The sequence below is a fragment of the Notamacropus eugenii genome, chromosome 3, assembly GCF_028372415.1.
Source record: "Notamacropus eugenii isolate mMacEug1 chromosome 3, mMacEug1.pri_v2, whole genome shotgun sequence".
Classification (NCBI taxonomy): Eukaryota; Metazoa; Chordata; class Mammalia; order Diprotodontia; family Macropodidae; genus Notamacropus; species Notamacropus eugenii.
In genome coordinates, this window is record NC_092874.1 from 176,998,014 (window position 1) to 177,013,280 (window position 15,267).

The window sequence follows — 15,267 nt, forward strand, 5'->3', positions numbered from 1 at the left end:
TAGATGCTACTAGTGGTCAAAACTGGAACCACCAAAAAGTTTTGTTTCTTCCAATTAAATTATACTATTATTATATTTATATTATATTATAATTATATTGTATAATTACATATTATACAATATAGTAATATAATTAAATTATGTAATCATGTATTATAAAATAATGCAATTATATTATATGACACATGATTATATAATTACTTTATATTTGCAACATAATATGCATAATGTATTAAATTATATTATATCACTTTACATATTATATTATACATATATAATATAATATAGTTATATTATATTAATTATAGTATATTCATTCAACCTATCCAATTAATATAGAGAAATCAAAGGGACAATTTTGCGATTGTCTCTCATTTCATTATAAAGAAGATAGATGTATATTATAACCTCTTTTCTCCCTAGACAATGAATGAATGAAAAACATTTATTAAACACATTAATTAAAGACTTAATTTATTAGATACTTAATTGAACACTTCAACACTGTACTAAGCATTAGAGACATAAATTCAAAAGTAATGTAGTCGTCCCTGCCCCTAAGGATCTTACATTTTTAACAGGGAGGGATAACACATGCAGGGGAGTGGTTGCCAGGAAAGGGTGTCGTGGTCTGAGTAGTCACAGAGGTGATGAGTGTAGAGTCAGAGGATAGTAAATTGGCATGTTCTCATCTTACTACAGGGGTTCAGATGGTAATAAGATGGCACAGGGTGGATGGCATGATCCAATGGCCTGGTATTGCTAAAATATAGTAGCTGATGTGAGTGCCTGGCACTTCATGTGCTTATTGACTGACTGAGTTTGCACTAAGTGACTCAGCAGTCAGATTGTTCTGCCTTGGGGCAGGACTTCCAAAGTGGAGTGGACATATTCCCTCAGACTTAGGTCTCCGGAGAGGTCAGCGGCAGGTCAAAGGATAAAAATGTGGCTGGAGCAGACTGTCAATTGGAATGTGAAGTGTGACCTGGCCTGGCAGTTTCGCAACCAAAATTATTCATTGCGCTTAATGAGAGTTCCCATAGCTTTCGGTGTTATTTTCATTTATTTTTTGGAATAATTACCTTATTCTCTTGAACCCTTTTTTCAGTCTCCACCACTCCATACAAGTGTTGCACGCTTCTCTGAATTCCTCATGTTAGTTATTTCTTAATGGCGCAATAATATTCTATTACATTCATGAGCCCCACTGTATTCAACCATTTCCTAATAATTGATACCAATTATGTTTCCAGTTTTTTGCTACTACTAAAAGTAGAGACACACATTTTTTCATGTACAAGCTGCCTTTCAATGCCTCCTGGAGGATCTAACATTATGAAAACATGGTTGGTTTGCTTTTGTGGGAGCAGCCTAACCCCACAGGAAAGCTCGAGGGATGCTTGGTTCTAAGGCTGGTCCATCAAATCACCTGTTGTGTGGCATTGGGCAAATCACTTTTAACTATAATTTCCTCACATGTGAAGAGGGGGAAAATTCTAACTGAAAAACCTACCTCCTATGGTTGTCATGGAGATAAACTGTTTAGTGGCTGCAAAACCTTTCATGGGGAAAAACAGCAATTGAGATTTCTAACTTCTCAGATTTGTATTCAGAGCTGGCATTGACTTCCACTTACTCAGGGTCAGTTTCTGAAAAACAATTTTGTTTTTTTGCAGTATTGGTAGAGAATTACACCCATTTCCTGGGATAGAAAATCTGATTACCAAGAAACATAGTTGAAAATCTAAACCTCGAAGCTTAGCTTCAGAGACTAATGAAGATGAGTTTTGTTGTAGGGCACATGTATGCATGAACGTGTACACACTGACACATAGAAGGGTTTTATCTTTGTATATGGACTGGCTCAAGATAGAAATGCCCTACATTCATATAGTGCCTGTAATTTATAGTCTCAGAGATTTGCCTGGGATCCTAACAGTTTAAGTTGAGTTGCTTCATAACTAATAGGTCTTGGAACCTTTGTGTCAGAGGTAAGATTTGAACCAAGTGTTCCCTACTTCAAGAGAAATCCTCTATCAGCTCTATTCTATTGTCTCTCCTCCATATATACATTTGTTTATTTTTTTTTCTGTTTCATTTCAAATCAGTTACAGAACAAAAAACCACAGGCAAGCTACTGTAAGCTAAGTAAAATCACAAAGACCCCAAACCAGTCATCGAGCATTTATTAAGCACCTACCTTGATCCAAGCACTGTGCTAACTATTGCCAAGGCAAAGAAAAGAAAAGAAAAAAAACAGGAACAGAGAAAAGAAATTAGAATTTTTCTAAAAGAATTTTGTCTTCATGCAAAGATTTCGGAAGGAAGAGGAAGGCACACTGGCTGTGAAGAGATTTGGGTTGGCTTTGCTAGCTGTGATCATCGGCAAGTAAGTTAGTCTCTAAGACTTAGTTTCTGCAGTTGTAAAATAAGATACCATTATTTAAATGGCCTGCCTGTTTGAATTTCTGACAGAAGAGTGGTCTTAAAATGTTACAGAAATATGAGTTATTATTTATCTAACTCAGTGCTAAACATACTAGGAGCTCAGTAAATATTTGCTGAACAAACAGTCAGCGACCTAAAAGATAACTGTGAGGTATAGCTAATAAATATAATATCAACTTAAATTTGTGGGATTCATTTTATAAATTGAATATCTGCAACCCCCTTGCAGAACTGACCAACTGGTTGAGACAAGGAGGCATGTTAGAAAATATTTTGAAGTTTGGAAGGAGATGGAAAGCTGAAGAAAGAGACAAACGCAAAATCTTGGGACTTGAGTTCAAATACCACCTAATACCTAATTAATCAGCTAATGAACATTCTTCATATGCCTACTAAATGTTCTTATGAACTATTTGAGTCTGACCTATGGTGGAGTCTTCCAAGCTCATGGTGGTCCGATCAGTCCCAGCTGGACACATTGTACCTTAGCATCAGGAAGTCATTGGTCCTCTTCAAGAATGATCAACCAGTAATATTTCAGGTACTGTATGTACTAAGTGTGAGGGATAAAAGAAAGGTAAAGGAGAACTCTGAACAAACACTTCATATACAAGATAAATTGGAAATATCCGACAGAATGGAGACACCAGAATGAAGAGGAACTAGCAAAGGTTTCCTGTAGGTGGTGGGATTTTAGCTGGGACTTGAAGGAAGTCAGGGAGCTGTCTTACAAGATTTTCCTCAGTTTCTCCCTCTGTAAAATGTGTGGGATAGATTAAATGACCTTATAGATGACTTCCACCTCTTGACATATGACCCTGTAAACTCTCAAGGTGGTGGAAATTATATCAGGGTTTCACTATAATGTAAAGATCTGGCAGAGCCAGTGGGTCACTGGCATTGCCAGCATAAAACATACAGAAGAAGCTTGTAAGACAGTGCAAATTCAAAGGAAAATGTTGTGGACTAAAGGTCAGGAGGCCTGGACAGGTCAACCTACTCCTCTGGCCCTAGATATTTTCATCTGCAAAATGAGGCATGGGTTGGGCTAGATGACCTCTCGAAAGGTGAGAGGGAGAAGGGAACACACATTTATCAAGTACCTGCTATGTTTCAGGTACTAGCCTAAGTGCCTGAATATTACAAATAGCTCATTCGATCCTAAAATTCCCCTCCAATTCAAAGTTGTTGGAATAACACTGAGCCAGAAACCCGTTAAAGCCATTAGAGTCATAGGCAGGCAAACGAAGAACCAGGTCTAAGCTAGTTCATCTATCACTGTTCCTTATCTTGAGAGTGAGGGGTAGAATGGGAAGGTTCAGGGGTGAAGCTTTTTAGAAAGCTGTTTTTGTCTGATAGTAGAATCCCAAGACACTGTGCAAAGCTTCTGTTCTCGGCTTTAAAGGAAATCACTTATTCTACTTTCTACTTCTTTCAAGCCTCTAGTCTTTTTTTTTTTTTTTGGTTGTTTAAATTAAATCCTTTCTGAACAGATGTGGGGGTGTCTCTATAGGGTGGATTGAGCTTTTCTGGTTGCTCGATTAGGACTTACAGTCTGCAGAGCTATTTGGAAAAGTAGCCAAATTGAATGCAGAAAGACAGACTCAATAGCGCTAGTATCAGCTATTTGTCTTGTAAAAGACCATATTTCGATGTGACGTTATTGAACCTTCACGCTTAATGACCCCTATAATACACTGCTATCAGGCAGTGCCATCTGCATTTGGGCAAATGCACTCCCTGTTGTTTGCTCAGCATAAATTATCTTTATTTAAGGTTTAGTGGGAGAGGCATCTATTTGGATATGTGCGCTTAACTGATTATAGACCAGAGTGGGCTGCGCAATGATTTCCTTTTGCTTGGAAGCTGCTGCAAAATGATAAGAGCTTGCATATGTTAGAAGCAACAATGGCACAGACACACAAGGGGTACAGCTTGTTTTTAATGAGTCTCCGTCCAAAGTTACAAAGAAAAAGTCAAAATTTTCCATTTTGTCACCCGGCACTATTCCAATGGCTGATGCTGATGTTGATGGTGATGATGATGATGATGATGATGATGATGATGATGATGATGATGATGATTTGACCCTACCTTAACTATGCACACAAACAACACAACACCACACACACACACACACACACACACACACACACACACCCACTCAGGAGAGTCTCTCAAATACAGCTTACTACAACTTCTGTCCACAGTACACCCTACAGCACTGTCCAGGGCTCCTAAGAATATCTCCCAGATGCAAACCCTCTAAGTGACATTGACAATTGCTTTAGAAAGCTGCTGCCATCTGTAGATAGAAATGAGCATATGCACATATGTAATTATGATGGGAAAGAGAAAAAATGTGGGGTGGGCGGGAAGGGAGAGAAGAAGGGATAGAGACAAGGAAAAAGAAGGCAAAGAGGAAGAAGCTAGGATCCCTGCAAAGTGAAGTGAGGGAGGGGAAAGAGATAGAGAAATATTCAGAGAGAGAGACAGAGGTTCAGAACATCCCTAACGACTTATTAAGGTTTCTCCCACCCCAGTCTTCTTTTTCTCATTTTGATCATCTTCTTCATTTTTTTATTTGTTTCTTTGTTTACTTAGGACATTAAACAACCTTCAGCTGAGATAAAAATATCTTAGCTGGAATCAGCCTGAGTGTACCTAGTGAACAATTAGCTAGAAAGAAGAGGAGAGAGAAGCTGTTGTGGTGTAGTAGAAAGAACACGGGATTTAGAGCAAGAAAGACAGTGTTTGAATCCAGACTGCTTGTACATGGTCATGTGACTTAATCATTTTGTACCTCAGTTTCTTTATCTGTAAAATGGAACTAAATGGAATTTCTCTTGCTGAGATAATCAAATACGACAATGTGTCTTGCATACAAACATTAAAAACAGAAGGGATGCATATATCCTATTTCTGTTGAAGGTACTGCTAGCCTGCAAAAGTCACTCAGGCTGATAGCTTTGAAGTCTTCCTAGAGCCCTCTCTTTCCTCATCTCTCACCCTATTGCCATTTAGAATTAATTATCAAATGCTGTCAGTTCTACTTCCACAACCATCACCTTTTCTATCCCTACACATCCACTGCCCTATTTCAAGCCTTCCTCTCTCACTCTAACTTAAATTTCTATTCCCTTTTAATCTATCCTTCACAGAGTTACCAGTGTAAGCAATCATGTTTATCCACAGGTATGACCAGGATATTTCTGTGCTCTGATCCCCTTCATGGCTCCCTATTGCCGTTAGGAAGAAAAGTGTTCCTTCTGGTATTTAATATCCTGTGCAATATGACTCATCTATCTTGCCAACTTTATTTCAAACTATTCTTCTTCATACAGGGCAACAATGTGGTGCTCAGCTAGAGTCAGAATGAGTTCAAATTTGTCCTCAGACACTTAACTAGCTATGTGACCTTGGGCAAGAATTTACTCAACCTGTTTGCCTCAGTTTCCTCATCTGTAAAATGAGTTGGAGAAGGAAATGACAAATGACTTCATTATCTTTGCCAAGAAAACTCCAAATGGTGTCATGAAGAGTGGGACATGGCTGAAAACGATACAACCACAAAATTCTTCATGAACTCTATGTTCCAACCAAATTGGATTGCTAGATCTGTAAACTTGCCATTCTTCTGTGAAGGCTTCCTTGATTTCCCCAGTTTTTTATGCTTTCTTCTCACTCAAAACTCCATTGAAGAAACTGGAATGTTTACCTGGAGAAGCAATGTCTTAGGGAGACTTAGGGAGACAGTAACTTTCTTTAAGTATTAAAAGATTACTATATGAATGTGGTATTAGACTTATTCTGTCTGACTTCAGAGAGTGAGTAGCCTGGGTAGAAGTTAAAATAGGTGGAGACAAATTGAGGTTCCATATGAAAAAAATTTACTAATAATTGGAGTTGTTCAAAAGTAGAATGGGTTTCCTTAAGGGATGGTGAATGGGTTTTCTCATCCTTAGAGGTCTTTAAGGAGATTCTAGATGGCAATTTTTCACTGCTAGTTATCAGTAGAGAGAATCCCTTACCCTTTAGAAACAGGTTCAACTCTTTATTTGTTTGGTATTGCCCTCTGTTTGTGGAGTCTTTGCATTATTCTCTAACTCCCTGATGGGTTCTTTATACCCCATTCTGGACAAAGGATCATCCAGCTTGAATGCAAAGATTTCCAGTGACAAGGATCCTTAGGTGGCATGTTAATAAAATACTATCTGGAGTCAGAGAAACCTGAGTTCAAATCTAGCCTCAGACACTTATGAACTGTATGACCCTGGGCAAGTCATTTGACTCCTACTTGCCTCAGTTCCTTCATCTGTAAAATTTAGATGGTAATAGCCCTGCCTCCAGGGTTGTTGTGAGGATAAAATGAGATAATAATTGGAAAGCACTTAGCACAATGCCTGGCATATAGTAAGCACTACAAAAATGTCAGTTATTATCACTTTGTAACTTTCTGATAATCAAGTCTCCTTTCTAATATAGTCTGGACAAAGAGCTGCCTAGCTTCAATGCAAAGATTTCCAGTGATTGCGATTCCTAGGTAGTACAATAATAGAATGCTTTACCTGAAGTCAGAAAGACCTAAGTTCAAATCTAGCCTCAGATAATTACAAGTTACATGACCCTGGGTAAATCACTTAAAGTCATTAAATGACCCAGTCATTTAACCTCTGTCTGCTTCAGGTTTCTCATCTGTAAAATGGCCACAATAATAGTACCCCCCCCCGCCCAGGATTAAGTGAAATAACATATGGAAATATCAATGTTATTAGCACTCTGTTATCTAGTTATGCTGCCACTTCCCACTGTTCTCATGTTCTGTATCCCAATGTCAGTGTCTCATGTTCTGTATCCCAATACCCCAATTTCATTTACTTTACTATATGTCCCACAATGAAAGGAAGAAATTTGCCTTTAAACAGCACAAATTAGTCCTTCCAGTTGAATTAGGATGAAATCACATAACACAGCCTATTTAGTAACATTTCACTCCAAGGGGCAATAAATACCAAATTTAATCACATGGCTAGAGTAGTTTATTGGAGACCCAAGCAATGTTTATTTTTTAAGTGAACAAACAATAACGTTAGAGTCCTGGAAGGAAAATTTGCATTCTCTTGCTTCTTTAACTCCCTTCAGATTTGTTGCTTAAAACATGAGAAAATCTTCTACTCTTAAGGGTGTCTTCATTCTTTTCTGGCATCAGAAGACTTGAATTACTGTTTCTGCGTCTGGTTATTTTTATGAGATATTCAGTAACTGTGCTCTAGTCTGCTGAATAATGTCTATTTGATTTTTAAAAATCACATCTACATAGTGCCTTAAGGTCTGAAATGTACTTTCCTTACAACAATTACATAGGACAAGATTGTTTTGCTACCCATTCTACAGTCGAAGAAACTGCAGCTTGAAACTTCATAAGAACAGATTCAGCAAAGTGGAAGAATAGGAAGCTATAATGCAAAGGGTAAGAAGAAAATGGGTATGTATGTATATAATGTACTTTTATATATGTATACATGTCATCATTATTATAATATACATGCACGCTATATATATAGTGCCTACTCTGTGTCAGGCACTGTACTAAGTACTTTACAAATATCCCATTTGATCCTCTGTATAACCCCTGTGTTTTTGGGTTATCCCATTTTACAGTTAAGGAAACTGAGGCAAATGGGTTAAACAACTTACCCAGAGTCACACAATTAGTAAATGTCTAAGGGTGGATTGGAACTCAAGGCCCAGCTCTCTATTCACTGAACCAAAATATGTCTGTCTGTGATTCATTTTGAGAGTTCCTTACAACAATAAAGATTGAAATCCATCCATGCCCGCCCATCTTGTAAAAGTCTTGTCCATATTCTCGCAAAAGTTTATCATAGCTGGTTTGCCCAATATACTGGAGACCTTCTTCACTTCTTGTTCATATTCAATTCAATTCAATCAATATTTATTGAGCACCTACTATGTTCCACTCTGTGCTAAGTGCTGGGGATACAGATAAATACAACAAAATACGATAGTTTCTGCCCTCAATGAGCTTACAATCAACCTGGTAACAGAAGACAACATAAAAAATGAAATTGAAAATGCTCTGTGTGTGTGTGTCTATATAGGGGGATTTCCCACCAAGGAGCACCTGGAGAGAAGACATGTTGTTTTGTGGAATGGAAGCCAAGCAGAACCGCTGATGGAGAGTCACCTGGAAAGTTCTGAAAGTTCAGAACTCTCTATAAAGAATGATTTTGGGAGTTAGTGCTACACCCAACCCGCCAATCAGAGGAGAGAGGTCACCGAGGTCCTGAGTATCCCCATGATCATGAAATTTCAGGTGATCAGCTTATCCCAGGTGGGGCCTGCTGTTTTATGGAATCTAAACCAAACAGAGATGCTGATGAAAAGTGGAGCTTCATCTCTAGGGTACCAGAAGAGCCTTTTCCTGCCCAGTTGTCATCCTTCACTCTTGGCTCATGACCAGCCCATCCTCCTTTCTTGATAAAATCTCTTACTCCTTACCTTCTTAGTTCCTTATTCGTTTTGTTCACATACACCATTAACTTCTCCGTTGCACTTTAAAAACCTGTATCTTCAAATGGCCCAATCAAATTGTTTGATTACTATACCAAAAAGATCATAAATGAGTTAAATGAACTCCACTAGAAGAGGAACCTAGTCTTCATTGCCTCTGAGAGTCCTTAAAGCTTGAATAATTTTTAAATATTTTAAATGAATTCATTTTGTTGTATGCTGCTTAAGTTAAATTGGAGATAACGACATTTCCTTGACTATAAACCCTGTTTCTTGAGGGCAGGGAGCATTTTAGCCTTTCTTTGTATCCCCAGAATTTATCACAGACCCTGAGATGTGAGTATTTAACAAATTCTTATTGACTTGTTAACTGTATTGATCCTACTATTAGTTTACATGAATGGATAATGAGAGCCTTCAATATCATATTAATCACAATAAGTCCAGGAGTTCCAATCTGCTTTGTCCTAGGAAGTCGCTGTTGAACCAGGTAGCTTGTCCATTGTTCTGTGAGTTCCGTGGAGGTTGATGAGGGCAGAAATGATACAAAAGAGACTCCATCTAATGGGGTAAACCGCCCCCCCCCCCAGCCCTGTGGATTCTGAGAAGACCAAGGGGACCAGTTGAGGCACCATACGTTGCCTGATTGCATTCAAAGAGTATGGAGAACAGAGCCAACGAGAATATGCTACTGCAATAGGTACCTGTGACCAGTTAGATCACACCAAACATTTCCAATAGAAAACCTCGTTTATTTCTAGTCTTATCTCCACTCTCATTTTCAACCTCAGCTTTCGACCTTGATTTCACCTTGATATTATCTTCTGTCTCTGACCCAATCAATCAATCAATCAGTCAGTCAGTCAGTCAGTTTATCAACAACTATTTATTAGGTACCTACTACATGCCAGCTATTCTGCCGGGTTCTGGAAAGACTAAAATGAAGCAGTCCCTGCCCTCAAGTAGTTTATATTTTATTGAGAGAGGCAATATGTGCATATATACAAAAATACACACAAGTATATACAAAACATTTTTTGTTGTTGTTTAGTCAAGTCTGACTCTTTGTGACACCTTTTGGGGTTTTCTTTGCAAAGGTTCTGCAGTGTTTTACTGCTTCCTTTTCTAGCTCATTTTATAGAGGAGGAATTGAGGTAAACAGGGTTAAGTGACTTGCATATGGTCTCATAGTAAGTGTCTGAGGCTGAATTTGAACTCAGGTCTTCCTGATTCAAGGCCTGGTGCTTTATCTACTTAGCTGCTCTATAAGATGGTCTATAAGATGCTCCATAAGACAACATTTATTGGGCTTTGGGGAGTATTCGCATGTAGGGCCATCAGAGAAAGTTTCATGTTAGTGCTTGAGTTGAGTTTCAAGAAAAAAAAAGAAAAGAAACATAAGGGTTTCTGGGAAGTAAGGGGCTTGGAAGGGGGAACAGTGATTACAAAGCATGAAGATGAGTGGAATTCTATGAGTGAGAATTAATGTGAAGTCCAATTTGGCTGACTTATAGAGTATGTAAATGGCTGTGATGTATAATAGATCCGGAATATATGTATATATAATATTAATTAATAAATATTAATTATTGAATTTATTAGTAAATAAATATTAATATACAATACATCTAGGTTGTGATCAGGTTTTTTGAAACTTTAAAAGTCCCACAGAAAAGTTTATAGTTGATCCTAGAGGCAATAGAGAACCTTAGAGTTTACCCAGTAGGGCAATGACCTACATTTTAGAAAAATCATTTTAGCAGATGCATGATGGATGCATGGATGCATGGGTGGCTAAGAGGAGAGAAACTTGAAACCTATTTAAGTTATTCCAATAGTCCAGGAGACATGTGATGAAGCCTGAATGCCATTGGCAACCCTGTGAGCAGAAAGAAGGGGTCAGGTGTAAGAGATGTTGTGGAGGTAGAAATAACCTTTGGCAATGGCCTAGAAAACGAGATGGGAGAGTGAGGCATCAAAGATAACAACAATGTTGGGAACCTGAGTGAATGGAAAGATGGGGACGCCTTTTCTGGCTAATCATTCAGCTTAGCTGACTCTGAAAATGCAAAATCCATCTGTCTTGGCTCTTTGATTTTATGCTTCCTCTTTCAATCCAAAACAGAAGAGGGTCCAGTTACACCTTGTGGTCTAAATTCCAGCTCTGCACCCAACTTGGACTCTGGATCTTTCACATTAAGTATGTAGAAGATATTTCCCACACAGAGATACTTGCAAATAGTCTAGTAACAACGAATAAAGAAATTGCAAACAAATAAAAATGTCTTGGACACTCAGGATGCTAATTTATGATTAGTTCTACAGTCCCCTGTGGAAAAAAAAAGCTGAATAATTATTCACTTTAGGCACAAGAAAAAGAACCTCTGCCTGAGGAAATTGACAGGTCCTCACTTTTTCGTGAGTTCCATATTATCATTTATTAAACTTCTTCAGGAGTAGGAGAATGAGTACCTCTGCACAGAATGGTACCTTTGTGGTATGTCTTCATGTTATGTTTATTTGACATATTTTGGAGTGGTTTCTTGTATATGGGTATTACTGAGATACTTCTAGGCTCCATTTCTGTTTCTGGAACTGGGAGACCTGTGATCTCTACTCCATCAGTCTATTGATTTTTGCAGCATCTATCCTAGTGCTTTGATATGGACTATGTGTATGTTGTGGGGGAGGAAGGAAGAATGCAGATACTCATTTCCCTTCTTCACTCAACATTTGTGGCATCCAAGATCCAGGCTCACTTGAGAAAGTGGTGATAAAGCCAGAATGAATTAGTTTCCTCAGAGGCCTATATTACTGTCCAATGGTATCACCTTTGAACCAGATTTCCTTTAAGTTAAGGAAATGAGATTCAAAGATTGGGTGTGATAAAATGGGAGGATGCAGAATATAAGGTTGGCCCAGGTGCTCAAGCATCTTCAACAAAGAATATCGTATCTAGGGAATCATGGGATAATGGAATGAAAACTAGATTAGGAGTTAGGGAGAGATGGATTCTCTTCCTGGGGCTTTCATGAGCTAATAATGGGCAAATCCTTTTACTTCTTTCTGCTTCATTTTCTCTTCTTAAGATAAGAAAGGTTAGACTAATACTCACTAAATGTTGGATGTTGGCTTTGGAGTAAGAGGGCCAGAGTTTGAATCTTAATTCTGTCTATTACAACTTGTGCGACCATGAGAAAGGTACTTAGCTTTTCTTGGCCTTCATTTCCCCATCTGTAAAACAAGGGGCTCAAGCAGAAGAAATCTCCAAGTCTAAGATTTTATACCTTCTAGCTTTAACAATCTATGTTTCTGAAGATTATGAAGATTAGTAGAAGAGGAATTTTGGATGAATGGAAAAAGACACTGATACAAAGAATTGAAAACCCACACCTCTTTTGTTCTAAAAATAATCTACCTAGACCACTGAGAGCGGGAGAGGCAATACCGGAACCCAATGGAAAGAGTTTCAACTTGGTGTGATTTCACTGACACACTGAGACCCACATGAGAGGAACTGAGAACAGCCTTTGTTTAAAATTAATGGCTGAGGCCGGCCTGTTAAAAGCCTGTCATTTACATGAACAAAGGAGCAATTGCCTTCTGACAGGAGTGACAGGAAAATGGAAACATTGGCTCCATGTTTCACCCACAAATCCTCTTTCATCTGCTCGCTCCATTTTATCCTCTGACCTGTCTTTAGAGCCATTTCATTTCTCTCACTGTAAGGAGTTACTGCCATTTTTAACACATGGAGTGACCTATGTCTGGTGATTTTGACAAGAAGAAGCCCAATTATTACCGCTCGGTCATCCCTTTGTGGGAATTTCATGCTGGTTCTTCCCTTTGGATGGAAACAAAAAGCTGGATAAGAATCGGGAAAAAGTATTGGGAATTGTAAGCAGTTTAGATGACGTAAACCTATAATCTTCACCATGCTAACTGGGGCAGTACAGGTGATTCTTCAATGTCCTCTGCATTCAAATCATAAATAAGTAGGTAGTAATAGATCCTTTTAAAAAATCAATAAAACATTATTTAAAATGCAAAGAAGAAAAGAAAGGGAATTGCAGAAGGGAGACACAAACTGGACAATGTTGTCAATATCCTGTTAAGTTTAACATTTATATGCGTGTATACATTCTTTTAAAATGTATGTAACAGAATTTCATAGTTTCTTGTACTTTTATCTATTGAAAGGTTTCTATTTATTGAAGATTAAGTTCATAATAAAAATAAATTAAAATCTTCCAGCTGCTAATACAGACTCCAGAGTATTCCATCACTAAATTTTCTTTTTCTCTTACTTATTTGTTTTTCTCCTTCCCCCTCCCCCCTGCCATGGCAAGGGGATTAGAAGGGGATGTCCTAGAATAAGGGTGTTGCCAATTCAGATTTTGCCGAGCTCTTTGGAACAATTAAGTACCATGTATTGCCCATAGCCTCCTCATTAAAAAATATTACACAAGTCAATTGATGACATCTCAGTTTGGAAATTCTTGAACCAGAATGAGAGACTACCTCATCTTGAGACGTACCAAGGAGGATAAATACTAATATACGTTTCCTGAGACATAAGACTGGTATAGCTGTTAGTTGTCTTAAAAGCAGGTTACCTAAGTCATCACAACTTCTAGTGAAATATCTTTTAAATTGTGTTTCCACTTATTGATTGTCTGACCAACCGATGTGTAACTAGAGTGGGGATAACTACATCTTCTCCTCATTGTGATGAAATTTAAAGGCCACTACCAGGTCAGCAGCAGAAACATCTAAGCTTAGTAAATGACCTAGCAAGACAATTTGGTTAAAACAAGAAATTATCAGAGGGCCAGCTTGTTCCTCTAGATGACCCCTGACCCTGGCCACTTCAAGTGTTAACTTTCTCTGCTGCTTGTCTGTACTCTATGGGTAACTAGGACCTTAGAGAAAGAATTGCATTGGATAGAGCTTCATTTATGGAACACATAAAAAATGCAAGGGTAGAGTGCCACTCTTTCTCTCTGTGACTGGCTGACTGATCTATCAATGGTCATCATGTGCCAGAGATGTTTTAACTTTCACTAGCTGGCATAATGACAGTCCAGTCAGCCAGTAGTCCAGCCAGTGACAGGAGATATAAGAACATTGGAGGTAAAGGTTGGGTACTGAACTGAATGTTTTCTATTGATAGAAAGATCTTTGGTAGCTGTGTGAGAATGAAAGGTGTTTATTCCAATGGATGCTACTTATCTCCCAAATTATGCCCTAAGGTCCTATTTTTCCACATGGTTCTGAGTATGACTTCTACCTGGAACCAACGTGTCCCCAGACTCATCAAATATCATAAGTGATTACCATTTAGGGGCTAGACAATCAATTACTTGCAAAGGTAAATGAGAAAGGAATGGGTTAAGAAAGAGTTAGGGAGGTTCATTAAGATGTGTACTTGGGCTGAGGGACACAAGGAGTGGGGGAGAGGGAGAAGGTTGTTGACATAAATTTTGATTTTCTTCCATTCAAAAATCCTTCAACAGATGTCTACCATGTTCCACCTTTAGCTAAAGAGATTCCTCTTCAGAGCGATTTTCTCGAGATGCTCTGGACAAAATGAAGCAGCAGTGAACTCCCTCTGTAACTTTAACTTCAGTTCTGATGGAGAGTTCTGTCTCTCTCTCACATGATTTTCCAGAATTGGTATGAAGACAGGGATAGCGAGGTTCTCTTTCCTTATGCCTCCCTGTGGGCTTGAAATAGACTACCTAGCGATTGCCAGAGCTATCTCGCTCTCTTCTTTTAATCTATCAAACAGTTTTAACTGGACCCTTATTTTATATAAAGCCCTGTATGGTGCTTTTTGAAGAGCTATAGATATAATACAGAGAGATTGTTTTAAAAATCTATTACAGGTTAGTATTTCACCAGGCTGGGCTGGAATTACTTAACATCTCAATGGTTCTGAGTAAAACAGAACATGTGCACTGTGTTCTTTCCAGCTTCCCTCCTCCCTCTAGCGTACCCCAGTCTCTCTAGTCCGTTTTAGCCATATGTATACCTCAACAATCAATTAGCAAACATTTCTTAAGTACCTACTATGTGCCAGAAACTGTATTAGGTGCTGGAGTTTCAAAGACAGAAATGAAACAGTACCTATTTTTAAGGAGTTGATTGTCTATAATCCTAAAGATGCCTAGAAATCCATTTTTTAGGTTGAATTATATTTTAAATTCATTTAAACTCCTTCATAACCTCCCCTCCCTTTCCCCCACACCTTTCCAGTCTTCTTACACCTTCCCCTCCATCACA

The 15,267-nt window shown here is 38.3% G+C and overlaps 1 long non-coding RNA gene across 7 annotated transcripts in view; it reads left to right on the top strand.

Moving 5' to 3' along the window:
- The window catches only part of LOC140533549 (uncharacterized), a 41,217-nt gene extending 31,043 nt beyond the window's left edge, over nt 1-10,174 (top strand). For 3 of the 7 annotated variants that reach the window (XR_011976968.1, XR_011976974.1, XR_011976970.1), the window contains 3 exons: nt 2,315-2,389; nt 7,813-7,918; nt 8,571-9,330. This is a non-coding gene — a long non-coding RNA (uncharacterized lncRNA). Of the gene's footprint in view, nt 1-2,314; nt 2,390-7,812; nt 7,919-8,570; nt 9,332-9,453 lie in introns of those variants that run through there. The other 4 variants (XR_011976969.1, XR_011976972.1, XR_011976971.1 and 1 more) reach the window with 3 other exon arrangements.
- Nucleotides 10,175-15,267: the final 5,093 nt, after the last annotated feature.